Consider the following 18,357-nt stretch of genomic DNA (forward strand, 5'->3'; position numbering starts at 1 on the left):
GGATCACCCGCTTTAACGAAGCAAGCCAACACATGTTGAAGAGGCAGAATATGGACGACAGTAAAAGTTATTTAAATCAATAGTGATTTCGTTTTCCAGTGATATGTGGTGACACTTTTATCACTCTTTGGGCCTCTTCACGGGAAACAAAAACAGAAGTAAAACAGCAAGTATATCACCAACTGTCTAGATTTATCAGTGGCTTTAATGCTTTATGGTAACATGTATACCTCTGTACACGCTTTCAGTGAGTTCATATCCTCACATGGTTTTTTTATATCACTGCTGTGCTGATGGTACTCAGTGCATGCTCTCCTTTCGTCCCTCAGACACTCATGTCTCTGCCCGGATCTCAGAGTGTCCGGCAGACATCTCGACATGGATGGCAGCTCATCAGTGGAAACTAAATACCAGCAAGACACAACCCCATGTCAAGATCTTGTGACCTCCCTGGAGAACTTACAGATCACATCTTCTGACAATGCCATGGAGACCACTCAGTTGCTTGTTCAGTCCCTTGTCATCTCAAGATTGGACTACAGCAACTTGCTCCTTGCAGGTCTTCCCCTGTGTGCTATCCACCCTTGCATCTGATCCAGAATGCAGATGCACAACTTGTTTTCAATCTCCACAAGTTTTCCCCGATCAAGCCATTGATGAGTTCTCTCCACTAGCTTCCTGGAGCTGCTCACATCAGATTTAAAACACAGATGCTTGCCTATAAATCTAAAAACAGACCAGCAGCCACCTACCTAAACGCACTTTTCAAACATTGCTCTGCACCACGTTCCTTCTGAGCCTCTAGGACAGCTCAGCTGTACCACCATCCACCAAGATACAAGGAAGACATGTGTCAAGACTCTTCTCTGGTCTGGCAACCAGCGGGTGGAATGAACTTCCCGAGTCACTGACTGTCGAAGACTGAAGAGCTCCCTCTTCACCAAGCAGTTAAATGAGCGCCAATTTTAAAACAAACCTTAACTTGTTTTTGTTGGTGTACCAGCTTGTTGAACTAATTCCTCTCTAACAGGGTTTTAGCTTGATAATGTTATTAGACTCTGACCTATTTGATCTAGCATGACAATATGTTTTTACACATGAAAGGAGAGGAAGTTTTCTAAAGGGTGTTGAGTGCTGTCTAGTGATGGCCACAAGTAATCAACTAACGGACTACTATTATATAATTCCTAATCAATTAATAAAATACGTCAGCGAAATAAAAACAAGAACAACAACATGGTAGCTCCATATGTCCATGTGCAGTACATCTGGTATCTTTGTAAGAACCAAATCAGCCAGAGTACTTAATTATGAGTCACTTGGCAATGGAAAGTCACCAAATATGAGATCACAGGCTTGTTACTGTACCAGGACGTACCGTACTACATATTTTCTAAACCCTTGGCTGTGTAGCTTCATATCACTTTTAAAACTACTCAAATTGAAATACTCTCTTCAAAACCCAAGATGACCAAATTGCAATTCACAATTATGATTGTCAGAAAAATGAAACACATAGAGACCACTGTCAAGACGTAATGTAAATAAATAGTGTAGTTGAATTTAGAATAAAGATTTCCACACTATTCCACACAAGATTTCTACACTATTACTGCACATTAAAGTTGCACATTATGGCTTCCAGATATTGCGTTTCAAAATCGACATCATTAACTTGCATATAATTTAAAGTGTACTTATGAGGCACACTAGAAAGTGTGTCCACTGATCCATTAGATGCAATTTGCTTATTAGATTCTGCACAAGATTAGAAATAGTCTCTTATGATGGAATAGTGAAAAGTGAGGCAACGTTATGATTGGAAAGTCTTCTTGAAATATCATAATTGAGTCAAGTGTAATTATAAGTTCAAAACAGTGAACTTATATCAGCGTCAAAAATCCTGACTCTCTTGAAAGACAATACGTCAGCAAACACTACCTTTTTATTTCTATTAAATTTGAACATTCACTGCACCAATGGAAACAGACTCTCTGCATATGTGATATTTCACGGCCCAGCGTCTGTTAAAGCAGCAGACACTATTTAGACATTATTAGTAATTAACTGTTGTGGCACTTTTACAACTTATAACTGCTCAGGAAATAATCATTCTATCATTTGCCGCATTACTCACAATGTCGCATTACTCACAGGCTTGATGCTTAAGTGTAAGTGAACTTGAATCAGTCAGTCCTCAACGGAGAAATGATGTTATGTCTCAATTGTGTTATGGCTCAACAGCGTTGTATAACAAATCAGGAAAACAAGGCTCCTGAGTGGTGCAACATAAGAAAAACTTTACGCTTCATCATGGGTAGATTGTGAGACCGAAAACCTGGCAATGCCACAGCCACCGGTGGGTGAGAGTCCAAGAGAGCAAGAACCAGCCATGTTCTCTCGAGGGTAATGGCATTACACTCTCCCGTCAATCTGAGCGGCATTAACCAGTCATGGGTGTCTGTGAGTTCATGTATGCAGAAGGGAGTTTCACTGCCCTGTGTTCAGTAGCATGAGTAGCAGACTGAAAAGATGGCTTCGCCCTATCTGGGTTGTAGCTGTCGTGTGATAAGGGAGAGCTAGTTAGTGGGTGGGAAGTGGCCATGCATTGATCTTCAGTAATGCTTTATCCTGGTGGTGGATCTGGAGTGTATCCCGGGAACACTGAAATATCCTGGATGGGTCGCCAGTCCCCCATTACAGCGCACCATGCATATACACACTCACATAGGGGCAATTTAGACCAGCCATTCCACCTACTGGCATGTTTTTTTAAAAGGAGACTGAAGAACCCAGAGAAAAGAACATGCAGAAAAACTCCACACAGATATTAATCTGAGCTCTAGAGATGCAAGAAGTCTGGAGCTTGAGTTGTGAGGTGACAACACTACCCACTGCACCACCATGCTCCCCTGGCAATGACCAAAATAATAACCCATCCATCCATTCATTCTCTGTACCTCTTATCCTACACAGGGTCACGGGGAAACCTGGAGCCTATCTCAGGGAACTTGGGGCACAAGCCGGGGGACACCTTGGATGGGGTGCCAGCTCATCGCAGGGCGAAATCGCACACACACTCGCACACCCATTCACCCATGGGCAATTTGGAAATGCCAGTCAGCCTACAAGTCTTTGGACTGGGGGAGGAAACCGGAGTACCCAGGGGAAACCCCTGAAGAACGGGGAGAACATGCAAACTCCACACACGCAGCGAGGAGGCGGGAATCGAACCCCGAACCCCAGAGGTGCGAGACAAACGTGCTAACCACTAAGCAACCATGCCAAAAATAAAAATACTTGTACTGCCTACACTTGAAATTAACTTATAAGTCAGTTTTGCCTTGTTTCCATTCCTCACAATATCAGTGAGATACACTTGTTAAAGTAAAGAGCTTTTAAATCAGCCAGTTACTGGCAGCTTTAAATGTTGTTAATGGCAGGTCTTTTATATTAATTAAGGCTGTAAATCCTTTCAAATGGTTTTTAAAGATACTGCAGTTTTGGGACTCTGTAGAGGAGATGATGTGAGGAATGAGCCTGGATCCTCACCACATGAAGCTGTTCATGAAAATGGCACTGGTACTTATTTTGTGAGAGAAAAAAAAACAAACAATGTATTGGAAGAAGCATAAAAGAAGAGACAAAACATTTAAGCAGCTATTATTGTTTGCTTAGAAGCAGACAATTATGCTTTGTCTGTCTTCCCTGAGGTGTTTTGTGAGAGCTGAGAGAGCTGAGAGAGCTTTGCTCTGTGGGCCCTTGTTAGCTCGCAGGACTCCATACAAGGGCACGCTAGTTAGCTGGCTAAGCTCAGAGAGCAGGACTAGCTTCAAGTGTCTGGGGTCAATTAATAATAATAATAATAAAAAGAAGTTGTGTTTGCACTGATAAGCTGCGAGAGAATTTCGAGTGAGACTGAGGTTAAGGGAAAACGCGGACTTTGTGGCAGGAAGTGTAGTGTTTGACTGCAAATCACTGCATGCCTCTTTGATAGCTAAACTGACTAGACATGCTCTCTTATAGAGCAGCAATGCTAGCAGGCTAACGCAGTCATAAAGAGATGTGACAAAGCGAAGGGCATGGACTAGCACAACGTTAGTGCAACTGCACTCATGGGCTTTATTCCATAAAGAGTGCACATTAATACTAGCTTGCTAGCAGGTCATAGGGATCTGGACCACACCATAGGCACCTAGTATGCCTTTTTTTCCTCCCCCTCTGCAGCCAGTTACCAGATCACCCCCAAACACACATGCAATGACATTAAAGACATCATAGCAACAAATAGCATAGGAAAACCACGACCAGTCAAAACAGCGACAAACAAACACACTGCTGGACTTTTTTTTCCCCCTCTCATTCAAAAAACTCACACAGTTTTCCACCAGAATTTCAGCAATGCAAAACATATGCACAAATAACCGCTGGAAGAACTGTATTGCTGAGGCTAGCTAGCCTGCTACAGCGCTAATCTGGCTAGCTCGTTAGCCGGGAACAGCTACTCGGTTAAACCGTGGCTGAAAGTGGGCAAAGAAATTCCTGCACAAAAGATCAGTGAAACATTGCTGCTTACCCCACTGAGATGTCCCCGGTCCAAATGATGCTTATGTGCACTCCATAGATCCCTAATGGCAAAGGCAAAACTGAAAAAACGAGCCTGGAATCGCTGGGTTTCTCACACACACTCACTCACTCACACACGCACAGGCAGAGATCCGGAGAGACCGCGGAAAAGCCAGCTCAGCGGATCGCGGCCATCGCGCACTCAGACCCCGCTGTTAGAGCGCAGCGCAGCGCCGCCTGGACATCTCACTTCATTCCTGTTCAGCTCCCAGTCCTGACTCCTGAGTCCCGAAACCCTGCAGCTGCTCGCCTCCTCAGATTACGAAGGAGATAAATTCCGACGATTGGGAGATTTTCATGTCGCTTCGCTTTCAGTCAGTCTCCACTGTAATCTTCCCTGTGTGGAGCCCCGCAAGAGCCGCCAGACAGATTGATACAATGTCACCAGCAAGGAGCTGCTGGAGCTGCTGCAAAGCCTGGTGTGAAACTCCTCCACCCGGATTGAACTGACTCTGTGTGTGTGTGTGTGTGTGTGTGTGTGTGTGTGTGTGTGTGTGTGTGTGAGAGAGAGAGAGAGAGACGTTTTCATGTCTTCATGGGGACCAAATGTACCCACAATATCTGGGATATCTGACAGTTTTGATTTTGTGGGGACATGTGGCTGGTCCCCATGAGGAGAACTTTTTTTTTTTTTGCTATAAAAACTGCAGCTTTTATTTTATAAAATAGTTTTGGTTACTCATTTGGTCATTTGGTGTAGGCTACTTAGATTATAGTTATGGTCAGATTTAGGTGTAGGGACAGCATTCTTTCGTTACAATAATAATTATGTCAGTGTAAGGTCCTCACAAGACTAGTAAGATGTGTGTGTGTGTGTGTGTGTGAGAGAGAGAGAGAGAGAGAGAGAGAGAGAAAGAGACATTTTCATATCTTGGTGGGGACCAAGTGTCTGACTAACTTTTGATTTTGTGGGGACATTTGGCTGGTCCTCATGAGGAGAACTTTTTTTTTTTTGCTACAAAAACTGCAGCTTTTATTTAGTTTTTTTTTTTTTTTTTTTAAAGCCACTTGGTTACATAGGTTATGGTTATGGTTAGATTTAGGTGTAGGGAGAGCATTCTTTCATTACATCAATAATTATGTCAATGTAAGCTCCTCACAAGACTAGTAAGACAAGTGTGTGTGTGTGTGTGTGTGTGTGTGTGTGAGAAATGTTTTCATGTCTTCATGGGGACCAAATGTCCCCACAAAATAGGGATATCTGACAGTTTTGATTTTGTGGGGACATGTGGCTGGTCCCCATGAGGAGAACTTTTTTATTTGGTTACATAGGTTATGGTTATGGTTAGCTTTAGGTGTAGAAACAGCATTCTTTCGTTACATTAATACATTAATAATTACGTCAATGTAAGGTCCTCACAAGGCTAGTAAGATGTGTGTGTGTGTGTGTGTTTGTTTTTGTGTTTGCTGGGGGAGGGGGGGATTGGAGAGACATTTTCATGTCTTGGTGATGACCAAATTTCCCCACAAGGAACAAGGATTGGAAAATCTGATAGTTTTGACTTTGTGGGGATTTGCCTGGTCCCAACAAGCAAAACTGAAGCTTTTATTATAACGCCATTTGGTTACTTAGGTTATGATTATGGTTAGATTTAGGTGTAGGGACACTGAGTTCTTTAGTTACATTAATAATTATGTCAATGTAAGGTCCTCACAAGGCTAGTAAGACAAGTGCGTGTTTGTCTGTGTGTCTGTGTGTGTGCGTGTGTGTGTGTGTGTGTGTGTGTGTGTGTGTATGTGTGTGCAAAATTAATGCAATGGGTTACACACGGATGGTTGCGTGCTCAATTTGCTACATCTGAAAGTGCATACAGCCGCACTATATGTCAAATGTCAAAACAACCAACGATTTCCTTCATAATAATCTTGGTAACATAAGTACCATGTGGTAATGTTTCCTGCATCCAAAATCACATGCTGTGGTGGCGTAGCCTGTGTACAGTTCTAACAGCATGACATTGTAACATCTCATTATAAATTTCAAAAATCTTGAATATTATGACCACAGTAAAAATTTTCCTTTGCAAATTTTCATGGGAAAAAATAACTAAATACACATCTCCACTACATAGATATCAATAAAAGTGTGTTTGTCCTTTTTCACTTTTCAGCATTGTTTTTTAGATATTTCCTATTTTTCATATTTACCATTTAAGTTTTTCCTTTTTTCTTTTACCTTGATTTATTTTTAGATAGCTCCTTTTGTGTACTTGACATTGAAATGAAGTGTGTATTGTTGCAGTCACTGACTTAAATAAGTGATGTTGTGTAACATGTAAGGATGCTATAATTCTGGATTTTTAAGAATTCAAGACATGTACAAGGTGGTTAGTGGAGAGAATAACAATATTACAATTATACTCATGCTACAATGCTCCAAAACCCTGAGTTTAATTAACTCCCATATATAAATTCATACACTTTGGCAAATAGGCCTACATTTATCCATCCATTAAAAGGTATAAATGTAATATAATAAAAAATTGTCTTAGTTTCTCTGCAATTAATAAAGATGAATATGAATGAAATGAATTGTTGTCAGTTACACACAAATATACAAAATATGTTGCATTATATTTCTTTGAAACTTACGCTGGTGTTCGATTTCAAAAGGAATCTATAGCAAATAGTTGTAACAAAATATTACAAGTATTTTTTATTTATTTCTGGTTATTATACTGTGGGTTTATTTACAGAATAATAAATGACTGTTACAACCATCTCTGACATTAGGACAATATGTAAAATCTGAAATATGGAAAATATGAAGTATGTACAGTTCATATGCTTTTTCACTATGATTGGCGTGTAGACCGATAAACGCTTCTCTATCATCTTACAGTTTTTGTGTGGTAGTGGAAAAAGCAAAAAAGTATTACTGCACTGGGTGTACACTAATGGCACTACTACACATTCGGTATGGTTAGTTTTGTACACATTGCAATCTTGTAAAACATGGAAAGAAATTTAGAGATTAGATTTATAGAGTCAACATAAACATATGTATTGTATGTGCAGGTCACGAATGCTGAAATATATTTGCATTAAGATAACAACAACTGTTTACTGCAATGCTTGATATATCCTCTCACGATAATCAGGAAGTTGGGATCAGGTTGGCTTTTTGGTTTTACAAACTCTTTAACAAATTTACTCCAACACTCGTTGATGGGATCCTAAATAAAAAAAGGCAGTATCTAATATACAATTTTTCCCATTAAATAATCAATGAAAATCAATTTTCAGTTCTACTTTTTTCCTATTTACCAGCTTGTGCTGGTGCCAAATTTTTGATGTCATAATAATAAGGAAGGAATAATAAGGAAGCTATTTATTATATAGCTACATAAAGAAAGACATTGTCTTTGAGAGAGCTGCTTAACCAAACATGTTTTATTCCATATGGTAATGTTACTCTGCAGAACGTGTGTCAGGAGGTCTTTGTACTTGTAGGCAAAATCAGCCTGCAGTTGCAGGTGAAGCAAAAGAGCCAGTCGTTATGACAAGCAAACATGTCATACTATTTGTCATACACTGGGAGAAGATAAACTCTACTGTTTACTCTGCTTTTGTGCTGAGGAAGCTGAGGGGAATCATTCTGAGCTGGTTGCCTGGGAAACCAGGGTATGCTAATGTTGACTTGGTATGAAAAGAGAGAGAGAGAGAGAGAGAGAGAGAGAGAGAGAGAATGAGAATGAGAGAAATATAGAGAGAGTCTCTGTAGCATTCAGAGACCAAGAGGCCAGGGGAAACTGAATTAATGAGATAATTTTCACACTGGGAGGGTGGCAGTCAGGTCCACCACTTTATCTTCTCATTGCCTCTACACTTTCACACTGAGTTAACCACTCAGTCACACAGAACCTGCTCTGTTTTCCTATAATCGTTTTCCTACAGTGCTATAAGCATTGGCGATGCAAGCAAAAGATAAATAAGATTCAGTTTAAGCAATCACTCCTTGACACACATGTCAGAATGAAAACACATCCTGGGCAGCACACATTAGTCCTATCCACTCTATCAGCTACAAATGTGTTATTTATACCATCTCAGCTTTGTCGGTTGGGGACACCATTCAAACAGCAGTGTATGTCAATCAAACGAATTAGTCTGTTGATTAGACAAATGAATCCAAGGTTACATGACCTGCATTTGTCACTCATTCTTTTCTCATTTTCATAAGCGACTGACATATGGGCTTGATTCATAGTGGCGTTGTCTCTAACCTAAGGCTCTGACACCGTCAACCCCACAGACAGGGAGAAAACATCTAATAAATCACATCTATAGAAGAAACATTCTCCAAAATCGATGAGTGCGCTCCTCATTTTTCTTCTCTGTCGTTCTGATTGCATTTTTAATTAGGGCATGTGTCAAGGCCAGGCAACTGAGACACGATTTACATTTTCATTTTTATTTCCTTGGTCAGGCACTTGCTATGCTAATTAATCAGTAATTGTAATGAGCTGTAGGAGGATAAATTCAGAAAGACTAATGAAGTGGGACAAAGGGGGGGACACTGGCTCTCGAGTTCTCCCTGCCTTTTGTGCCATCTGCAGATGTATTCTCATGGTAAACCAGATCATTTCATGCTGGACTCCTTTTCTATGGCACATATACATTGCAGATGTTCTATTCTGTCATCCCACTCCAGCATAATTTGACAGGGAAGCACAACAAAAGCTGTGATGGCATATTCTGCATGTTATTTCCAACCATAGAGCACAAGGATAAAAAAAAAAAAGCCAATCAAAAGGAAGCTTTGACAAACCTCCCATTACATTCAAATTACTCCCTGTGGTGCCACACGGGGTGTGCTGACTTGAAATTATGCCATATTATATTTTAGGCACAAACAGGTGTAGTTGCTGTTATATTCGTCGTGTGCATATAATTAGATTAGGTTTACTGTGTAAGAAAAAAAGGCTCCATACAGACAAACATGAACACTGAGTGTTGATATAATGCATTAGCAGTGGTGATATAGACTGGCAAATATTAAAATCATCACGAAGATTATGAAAGCAATTATTAGTAATAATTTGGTTTTCAAATGCGCCTCCTCCAGCTCTTCTCTTGTTGAAAGTTATACTCTTGTAAAAGTCTATAAAATGAAATTTACATTCAAACAGATTCCCATTAGTGGAGTAATCCTACACTGTAATTATTTTTTATCCTATATTATCTCAATAATGGGAATAAATTCATAATGGGGTAGTTCAAGCCACTGTAAAGGTTGCGTCTCATATTTCTCATAGCTAATTTAAAAAATCTAACTAAACTGACAATCTTTAATGGTTAGTTTTAAACAGTGTTTATTATAATGACCAGTATTCATCCATTCCTCTATCAATCTCTAGTTTTTTCATGGAATCTAAAATATTAAATAGTAAGCTACGTCACTCAATGTACAAAATAAAACCCTTGATTATATTATTCTCAATAAAAAGAGGTCATTACATGCCAAGCCTAAAGCATACAGTACAGTAAAGAAAGCAGAGCCTCTCCTCATTCATCATCCTTTTATAATTGCCCTTTAATAAATGCCCATGGAAGCTTTGGAAACGTTAACTGCTTAAATGGAGGACTTTCTTTTTAGTGTGCACATTGAGGAAGGCCAGAGCATGTGGTTTTTTTTTAGCACTGTGAGAAAGGAAAGGACTCTGGCACTTATTTTCTTGATTTATTCACTTGACCTTATTAGAAATGATCTAGCATTGGAAAGGACAAAGGCTGATCTGGGATCAGGTTACACATATTCACATCCTAGTCATCACTCATATGAGGTAATGGGAAAGCCAGTCTGAGATCATTAAATGCATGGCATGGTTGTTATTCACTTTCCGACTGAAAGGTGAAGTGCAGCATGAGGCTTCACCCTGAGGCAGGAAGTCACTGGGGGATAAACTTCCTTTGGTATGTTTCTAAATCGTAGTCACTTGACCAATCGCCACTGACAGACAAGAGTGGTGACAGATTAGGTCACCAACTTGACAAAGAGTGCAAAAAAACACAAACACACACCACATCAGACACAGTACATGAGTTTGTAGTTTATCAGGCTTAAATCTGTCTTCAAATATATAAGATAGACCTTTAAGACTGTAGCTTTGTTACACTGATGAGAATTTGTATGCTTGAATTGACAAAAGAGAGGGCTGATGGATGGATTCAGTGACATGTTGACATAATGAATGGCTTGAGTAAGACCTCTAACTTGTTACAGTTATGCAATATTGGCTGTTATGTAGTGTAACAGATTGTTGCCCATTGCAGTTTGTTGACCAAAGGGCAAAACTGGTCTCAAGTCTCCATAAATAACCATTGTGTTGGATACATTAATCTGATCGTCACACACAAACAGGATACATTTACACTGGAAACGGCCACTTTAATAGCCATTAAAGATTGAACACTAATTTAATCCCAGACTCATAATCCTTATATTGACAGTGGCTGTGGTTTGGCATTGGGTCAGATTTACTGTGCACTGGTTGTAACCTTTTAGTCAATATATAAGTCATTAAAATATTTATTATATACAAATATTATAAAATAGAGCCTTGGAAATTGCTTTGCATTGCAGTTTGGTGGAAGTTGTTGGGTTTATTTACATTAACAAAAGAATGTCAACTCACAAGAAAAAGTCACTATGTATGTACACTATGCACACTATTGTTTCAAGAGTTTTTCCATAAAATTCTTAATTACCATTTCAGAGACACAATGTGGTGCTCATGTTAATCCCCTCTAGGTTGGATTTGAGTTAACCTATATAGATGATGGACAGCCTAAAGGTTATTAGCACCATTGTTTGTCCTAATCTTTGCATGGCAGCTTTTTCTATAGACTACAGTAGAAAGAACGTGTGAGAGAGAAAAAGAGCGAGAGATGGAGAGGGAGAAAGAGAATGCTATTAGCTATTTGCGAGTGGGTCTGTGCTTGCTTGCTAGAACAATTAAAATGAATTCATTTCCCCTGATAGGTTTATATAGAGTATTCAGTCTAATGGTACGATTGCATGGTGGTTAGAATGGCATGTAACTGCTTTTTAAAGATTTATATGAATTTCCAATTAAAAGTGGTGAATCACTGAGCCAAAAAAAAAACCCAAAAACAACAACAACAAAACAAGAAACAGTTACTGTAGAACTGCTAGCTTTTTAAAAGCTTGATTATTGTACATGTGTTACTGTTCAAGTGTGGTATTCATGTTGGCTTTGTTAAATTAATCTCTCTCTCCTTCTCTGTCACTCTCTCTTTCCCTCTCTCTCTCTCTCTCTTATAGTCAGCACCGGTCTTCTGTGGGAGAGTTGTGCTCAATTTCCATTTTTATGAACAATCAGGTTCCCTCTGTCAGAAAGAAGGATGGAAGAGCGCTGCAGGATCAATGTCAGCCTGCCTTCTGAATAGCAATGAGCTCCAGGCAGCAGCAGCAGCAGCAGCAGCCCTGAAAGCTGTTATTGCTATTACTCCGGATAAATGAGACATCAGTAAAATAGTACATTCAATTTGATTCATTCAGAGTTCAATCCAAGAGTGATTCTGTTTTATCAGCTAATTCGAGCTTGTAATGATTGAATGATGTGCACAAAAAGTAGCATGCAGACATTCTGACAGGAAACACATGTCAGTCTCTCACTGGAATCATAGAGCTGATTATTTTTAAGCATCGTACAGATTCACAGAGAGCCATAAAATATCTGTCAAAATCTGATTTATGAACTGATGCACACATCAAACAGATGTTACCTGACGATCAGCCAGAGCAAAACAAGCAGCAACTGACAATACATGACTCGTATTGTGTTCATAATTTTGATCTGTCTTAAGAAATGCAGATTTTCTATTCTTCAGTCCTCACATTTGGATTAAGCAGCAAAACAGACTATATGCATGGATGTTGTTCTGTTAGTGAGTCTTAAGTATTTTATTTACAGTGTATCCATAGATGTCTATATGCCTTTACAGCCAACAAAAAAATTACCATGACATAACAATGTAATATTAACTCATCTCTTTTGGAAACAGGAACGGGGAATGTGGCAACAATTTCTCCTTCGGCAGGAATGGAAGCAGGAAGACATGCAGCCATGTCACATAAAAACACAAACCTGGACCACATCTGCAACAAACAGGTTTTACTATACAATCATCATCGGCAGCGATGAATTATTACAAGCAAGCAAGAAAGAAGCGTGTATGGCTATGTGCATGTGTATATATTCAAGAGTCTACCTTTTATCTGTGAAAGAGCTGTACCTGTACTTCCATTACTGAAGAGGCATGTACCAGAAATAGCACAGATTGGCGCAAGCTACTTTTCTGTAAAATGCAGAGTGTGTGCAGACAGAATGCTGTGCTACACTACTTACTGCAACACTAGTATTTATTACAACCTTTGCATCGATCCCTGTTTAATAAAACTGTCCAACATTTCCTACTAACTGCACTAGCCTTCGGTCAGAGTCTTTACATGACTGAAAATGTCAATAGAAAATTCAGTGAGGATAGAAAAATGTGAGGGACAGGAGGCAAGTAATCGCCTCTACCTGGCGAAGTGATGCATTAAGTAATTTAGACATGAGAGCCACTGAAGAACGATGCTCTCAATTACATGATCTTATCGATTTTGCCAGAAAGAGGTTCAGCTTTAGCCTTTAGTGTAAGGGCTTGTTGTGGGAGAAGCTTTCACTTAGATGCTCAAATAACAGAAACATCAGCGAGAACTCGAGGATTTTCCATAGATTAATAATAGAAAAGATTTGATTATTTAGAATAAAATACTGAATTGAAAATAATGAATTGAATTTGTTGAACTGTATTTTCTGTATAAGGTCTCTTCCTATGTTCCACATATCATAAATGTCCAAGGCCACTGAAAGTACACAGTAGAGATTCCTGCACAAAAGTATTAGCACTTATTTCTATGAATAATAAATAACCCTGTTACTGTAAGGAGAAAAGACATACAGCCTCAGAATCACTGCAGAACTAAACCTGACCCACAGGTTTCTCAAACAGTGTGCCAAGTCTCTACATTCGCACTCCACCCATCAGAAAAATTACCACAACACCACACCCTGATGAGGGATAAGCTTAATTGACTGCTTATTTGAATTGATGGGTTTAAACCAAACCATAATAACTAAAAAAAACAAAAACAAACAAAAAATATGTAGACCTATAAATAATGTCAACTTATCCAGTGATCATTTTAATAAAAATGGGTTCTATAAGCTTCAAGAATAAGAGCTCTAGATATACCTGTACTGAAGAGTCATATTATTTATTTATTTATTTATTTATTTATTCAAAGGGGTCCCTCACTTTATGAAAAGCTTGTGAATTTTTGTCTATAATGCAAAAAAAAGGAAAACACATTTCTCTCTCTCTCTCTCTCTCTCTCTCTCTCTGTGCCAAAATCTAAATCAAGATGACATTCTTTAAACTTAATAATTTAACAATATTTTGACACTGAAACCTTTTGTTATACTCAGAGAGAAAGATGAGAAAACAGCTGTGGCTGTTAATGTTTCATCGCTATATAATTCTACAAATGATGAATAAATCCTTTATTGTTATGATTTCCTGATATATTTACCTCCAAGGCTGCAAGAACTCTCTCTTAATTATTGTATTTCATATAATTATCACATTTTTCTGGTATTCCTTTTTGTTCTTTTTTCATTTTATGCCACTACAGTTCATATTAGTACATATGAACTGGTAAGTAATGTATGTATGTAGCTGTTAGATCAACAAATCTGGACATTTAATACTTTTTCTTTTTAACAGCAAACAATATTATAAATAGAAACTATCACAGAAATGTAATTGCACACTATAAATTTAGAAGATACAGTCTGAAGAGTGCAGGCTGTTCTGCATTCTGCACCCTGAGGGGGTGATACATGGGTGCCTGGAGTGTGTGTGTGCATGTGAATGTGTATGTGTGCACATTAGTGTGAGGTCTGCTTTAATGGACTGCACAAACACTCAAGCAGTAAACACAGGAGACCAGTACTACCACCTGGGGCTTGCATAACCTTGCCCTAAAAAAGATGTGTGCATGCAAAGAGTACTAATATGACTTCTGCTGACTCGTCTTTCTCATTAATGACTCCATCTCCCTCTAAGCATTGAAGACACACCATGCAATTTGCTTTCTCTCTTCCTGTTACTAGACTACAAAATGCAGCGGCGGGGTGTCAGACAAAATTACCCCTGAGGAAATGATCATTCTTTTGTATCATTAGGAAGTTAAGCCCCAAAGATAGAAACTACCAATCTAGAATCAACCAACCAAGTGTTCCTGCACTGCAAAAATAATATCTGAGCAAGTGAACACAATTTGAATATAGTCAAATTTATAGTACAAAATTACAATAAGCAAAATATAAGATTGTTATATCTATTTCTACACATTTTTTTTTTTTTTTACAAATTTACTATTCTTTACAATTACTTATATTGTTGGTTAATCATTTTGCTTCTTTCTATAAATAAATACTTAGAGCAAATTTGTCGACCAATAGAACAAGATTCCACTTTCAACATTTTCAACAAAGAAATACTTGCTAAATATTAGCTAAGGTTGAGTATATTCATGCTGTTTTCACTTGTTAAGATGAAATTTGTTTTGCAGTGTGAATTCAAAATGCATGAGGGAACCAAGGGAAAATGTGTAGTTCAATGGCCACATGAAAGCCCAAACACATGGCTTTTTAAATTAGGCTTTGTACAACGTTCTACAACCTCTGACTGAAATGAGATTTTACTAAGGTTATAAACCAGTCTGCCAATACAATTATGTACTCCTAATCTGAATATCACATTAAAATGGGCTTTTATTAATAATGGTACATAGGTCATGCAGCATCTGCTTGTAGCCATTAGTTCTGTTTTATAAGTGCTATTCATCACAGTATGTTCTGTCTGTTTGAGTGGAAACAGAAGTAAAAATGAGCCATTTCTGGAATGACTTCATGTGCTGAACATTATCTTTAAAGCAGATCTTCCAGGTAAGTGACCACGTATGCTGTAAAAGTGAGTTGGCTCGAGATGTAAAGATGATACGAGGTTTTATTTAGTCAGCTTTATTATCATCAGCATTTTCTTGGAATATGCATACTCGTTTCTATCAGAATCCATTTTGTTGTTTAATATAATTACAAGCTTCTCTGAAACTATTAGTGGTAGTGGTAATGGATGCAGGTTTAATTGTAAACTACTTTCCAAATGGTGGTTCTGGAAAATAGTGTTTGTGGAATCTTGTAAATGTTGCTTTGCAGATGTATCTGGTTACAGTTTAACTGCTGTGATCATCTGAGGAATGTTCTACCAACTAAAACAACTGTCAAATACTTTACTTGTTATTTTTTAGGAATGTTGCATGGTGCAAAGGTGCTAATCAGTAATGTGTAGATTAGTTGTACTCATTACCATTTCACAGTGTACTCCTACAGTCACTCTTATCAGTTAATAATGAGTTATTGTTTTCATAAACAGAAAGGTTTTTTTAAGCATGTTGCAAATATCATCTATGGAGAATACATGGTCTTACTTTGTTACCATTCTTCCAGGAGAGAAAATTGTTTGGTGATTACTGGTCAGTCCTTTTAAGAGCATTCTATTAGTTTGTGTAAAGGCTGTATGAAATTGAAAAGAAATGGGCACCATAGGAAAACATTCCAAGTACTTCATAATTTGAAGAATTTGAAACGTTTGCTTTTGGGAAAAAGATAATAATGGTCATTCACTTTACAGATTAGTCAGTCAGAGAGAGGGAGGGAGGGAGAGAGAGAGAGAGCATAGGATCACCACTGACACTAGATTTTGTCTTTGTGTTAATTCCCCATTGTGAAGACTAAAAGACAGTGTATCAATATTAACCATTCTTAGTCCTCTCCAAATCCATATTTCTGCCAACCTTCTCTTTGTTCAGTGTAAGAGCTGGCATCATTGTGAGTTTGTACACCATTGTGTTGCCTTTTTTTCCTTTTTACATTTGTCATCTTTACATGCTACAGCTTTGCATCATCTATAGTATTAACATCCTCCAAAAGCTATACTATTAATATCACTGAATAACTACGTCAACTGACAACCAGTCTGACAAAATATGGTGGATGAGCCTCTCAATGTGTTCTAACTGAGGTCTAAGTGTTTCCAGATGACAATGAGGCTACAGAGTATTTCTTCTTGGACAGGGGAAATTGAGTCAGGTCCAGTGGAAACTCTGTTTAGCCACCACTTGTGTGTGAGACATGCTGTGGTCACCACTCAGCAATTTTCTTCTTAGTGTTCTCTACTTTGAGTTGTAAATAACCTTTTCTGAAGTGTGAAGTTTACATTCATAGATGAGTCATTTCCTTCCAGAGAAGTGCCAATGTCAGCTATTCTAAACTCTTAATACAATAAAATTTCATACAAGAGATATAAAAGAGATCTTGTAATTGATTGTTAGGAATGTTTTCCAGCAGACTCTCCACAGATATATTCTCCTAGTTGGAGTCCGTTGCCCATCCCCCATGTCTTGAGAGAGTCAAACCGGCAGGAGACTGAGTGAGTGAGAGTAAAGAGAGGCTTTATAGCCCTGGCTCTCCTCTACAAAGCATGCGGTCAAAATGTCAGTAGAGCAATACAGCAGGAAATGTCCCTTACTCTGGGATTAGACTGGAGGGAAGAAAACCCACAAGGCATTTTCACCTCACACAGCGAGCAATGAAGATGTTGAAATTGTGTTTGAGAGGAAAGGATATGGAGAAAGAGAGAGAGAGAGAGTGAGTGTGGACGATTCAGGGATTTGTCACTGGATTTTGAGTGTTTCAGCTCGAGTCTTGCATGGGAGATTTTTTTCCTCATGTGAGAAAAGCAGCTGAATAGCAATGCTGTTTGATGTGCTAATATAAATGACTTCAAAGTGAGCCAGTCTCTTTGTCTCTATCTCTCTCTCTCTTATCCTTGCTATCACACACCCACCTAGTACATACATTATACAGTGCAGTCATGCTATTATTTTATCTATAATGCTATGTACATATACATATCATTATGCATTTATGAGCTGCATATTTAGACAATGGTGGTGGCATGGTGTAGTGTGTGTGACTATCAGGTGCTGCTACCAGTATTGTTAGGATTCAAACTCCATTAATTTCCAGGACGTGTTGTTAGGTCCACAATGACATCCCTGCCTCACTCCCTCACTCACTTTCAGTAACTGCTTTATCCTGGTCAGGGTTGTGGGGCCTATCCTGGGTGCAAGGCGGGAGAACTCACCCTAGATGGGACGGAAATTAAAAATCATTTATTAACAAAATTAATTATTGTCAGGTTTTGATCACAGGACTGCTGTTAGCTGGATATTTTCCATTTTCTCAACAAAAAATATCTAATTTAAAGTTTCTCAAGCCAAGATTGAGGCACATACAGTAACGCCCCCCCCAACACTACCATGTCTGATACACATACTGCAACACACAGTGTACTTTCTTATCAGTGTCACTGCTATGCTGAGAATGGTCCACCATCCAGATAATATCTGCTCAATGACGATCATATAGTGATTTTTTTTTTTACTGAGGGAATGAGTAAAGTTTTGCTGCCAGTATAACAGATGGGCTACAGTGAGTAATTGTGCATCTTTTTGGTAGTTGTACCTGATAAATTGGCAATGAGTGTAAATATGTCGGTAATGACTACATGAGTCAGTGTACCCGTCTCTTT

General features: G+C 38.6%; 1 protein-coding gene across 2 annotated transcripts in view; it reads right to left on the bottom strand.

Annotated features, from left to right (window-relative positions):
* Positions 1-5,078, bottom strand: part of znf609a (zinc finger protein 609a) — a 102,036-nt gene extending 96,958 nt beyond the window's left edge. Inside the window, exon 1 of one of the 2 annotated variants that reach the window (XM_053237246.1) lies at positions 4,577-5,078. The gene's annotated coding sequence lies outside the window, so the exon portion shown is untranslated. The remainder of the gene's footprint in view (positions 1-4,576) is intronic. The other variant, XM_026919356.3, reaches the window with a different exon arrangement.
* Positions 5,079-18,357: the final 13,279 nt, after the last annotated feature.

The sequence above is a fragment of the Pangasianodon hypophthalmus genome, chromosome 9 (assembly GCF_027358585.1).
Source record: "Pangasianodon hypophthalmus isolate fPanHyp1 chromosome 9, fPanHyp1.pri, whole genome shotgun sequence".
Taxonomy (NCBI): Eukaryota; Metazoa; Chordata; class Actinopteri; order Siluriformes; family Pangasiidae; genus Pangasianodon; species Pangasianodon hypophthalmus.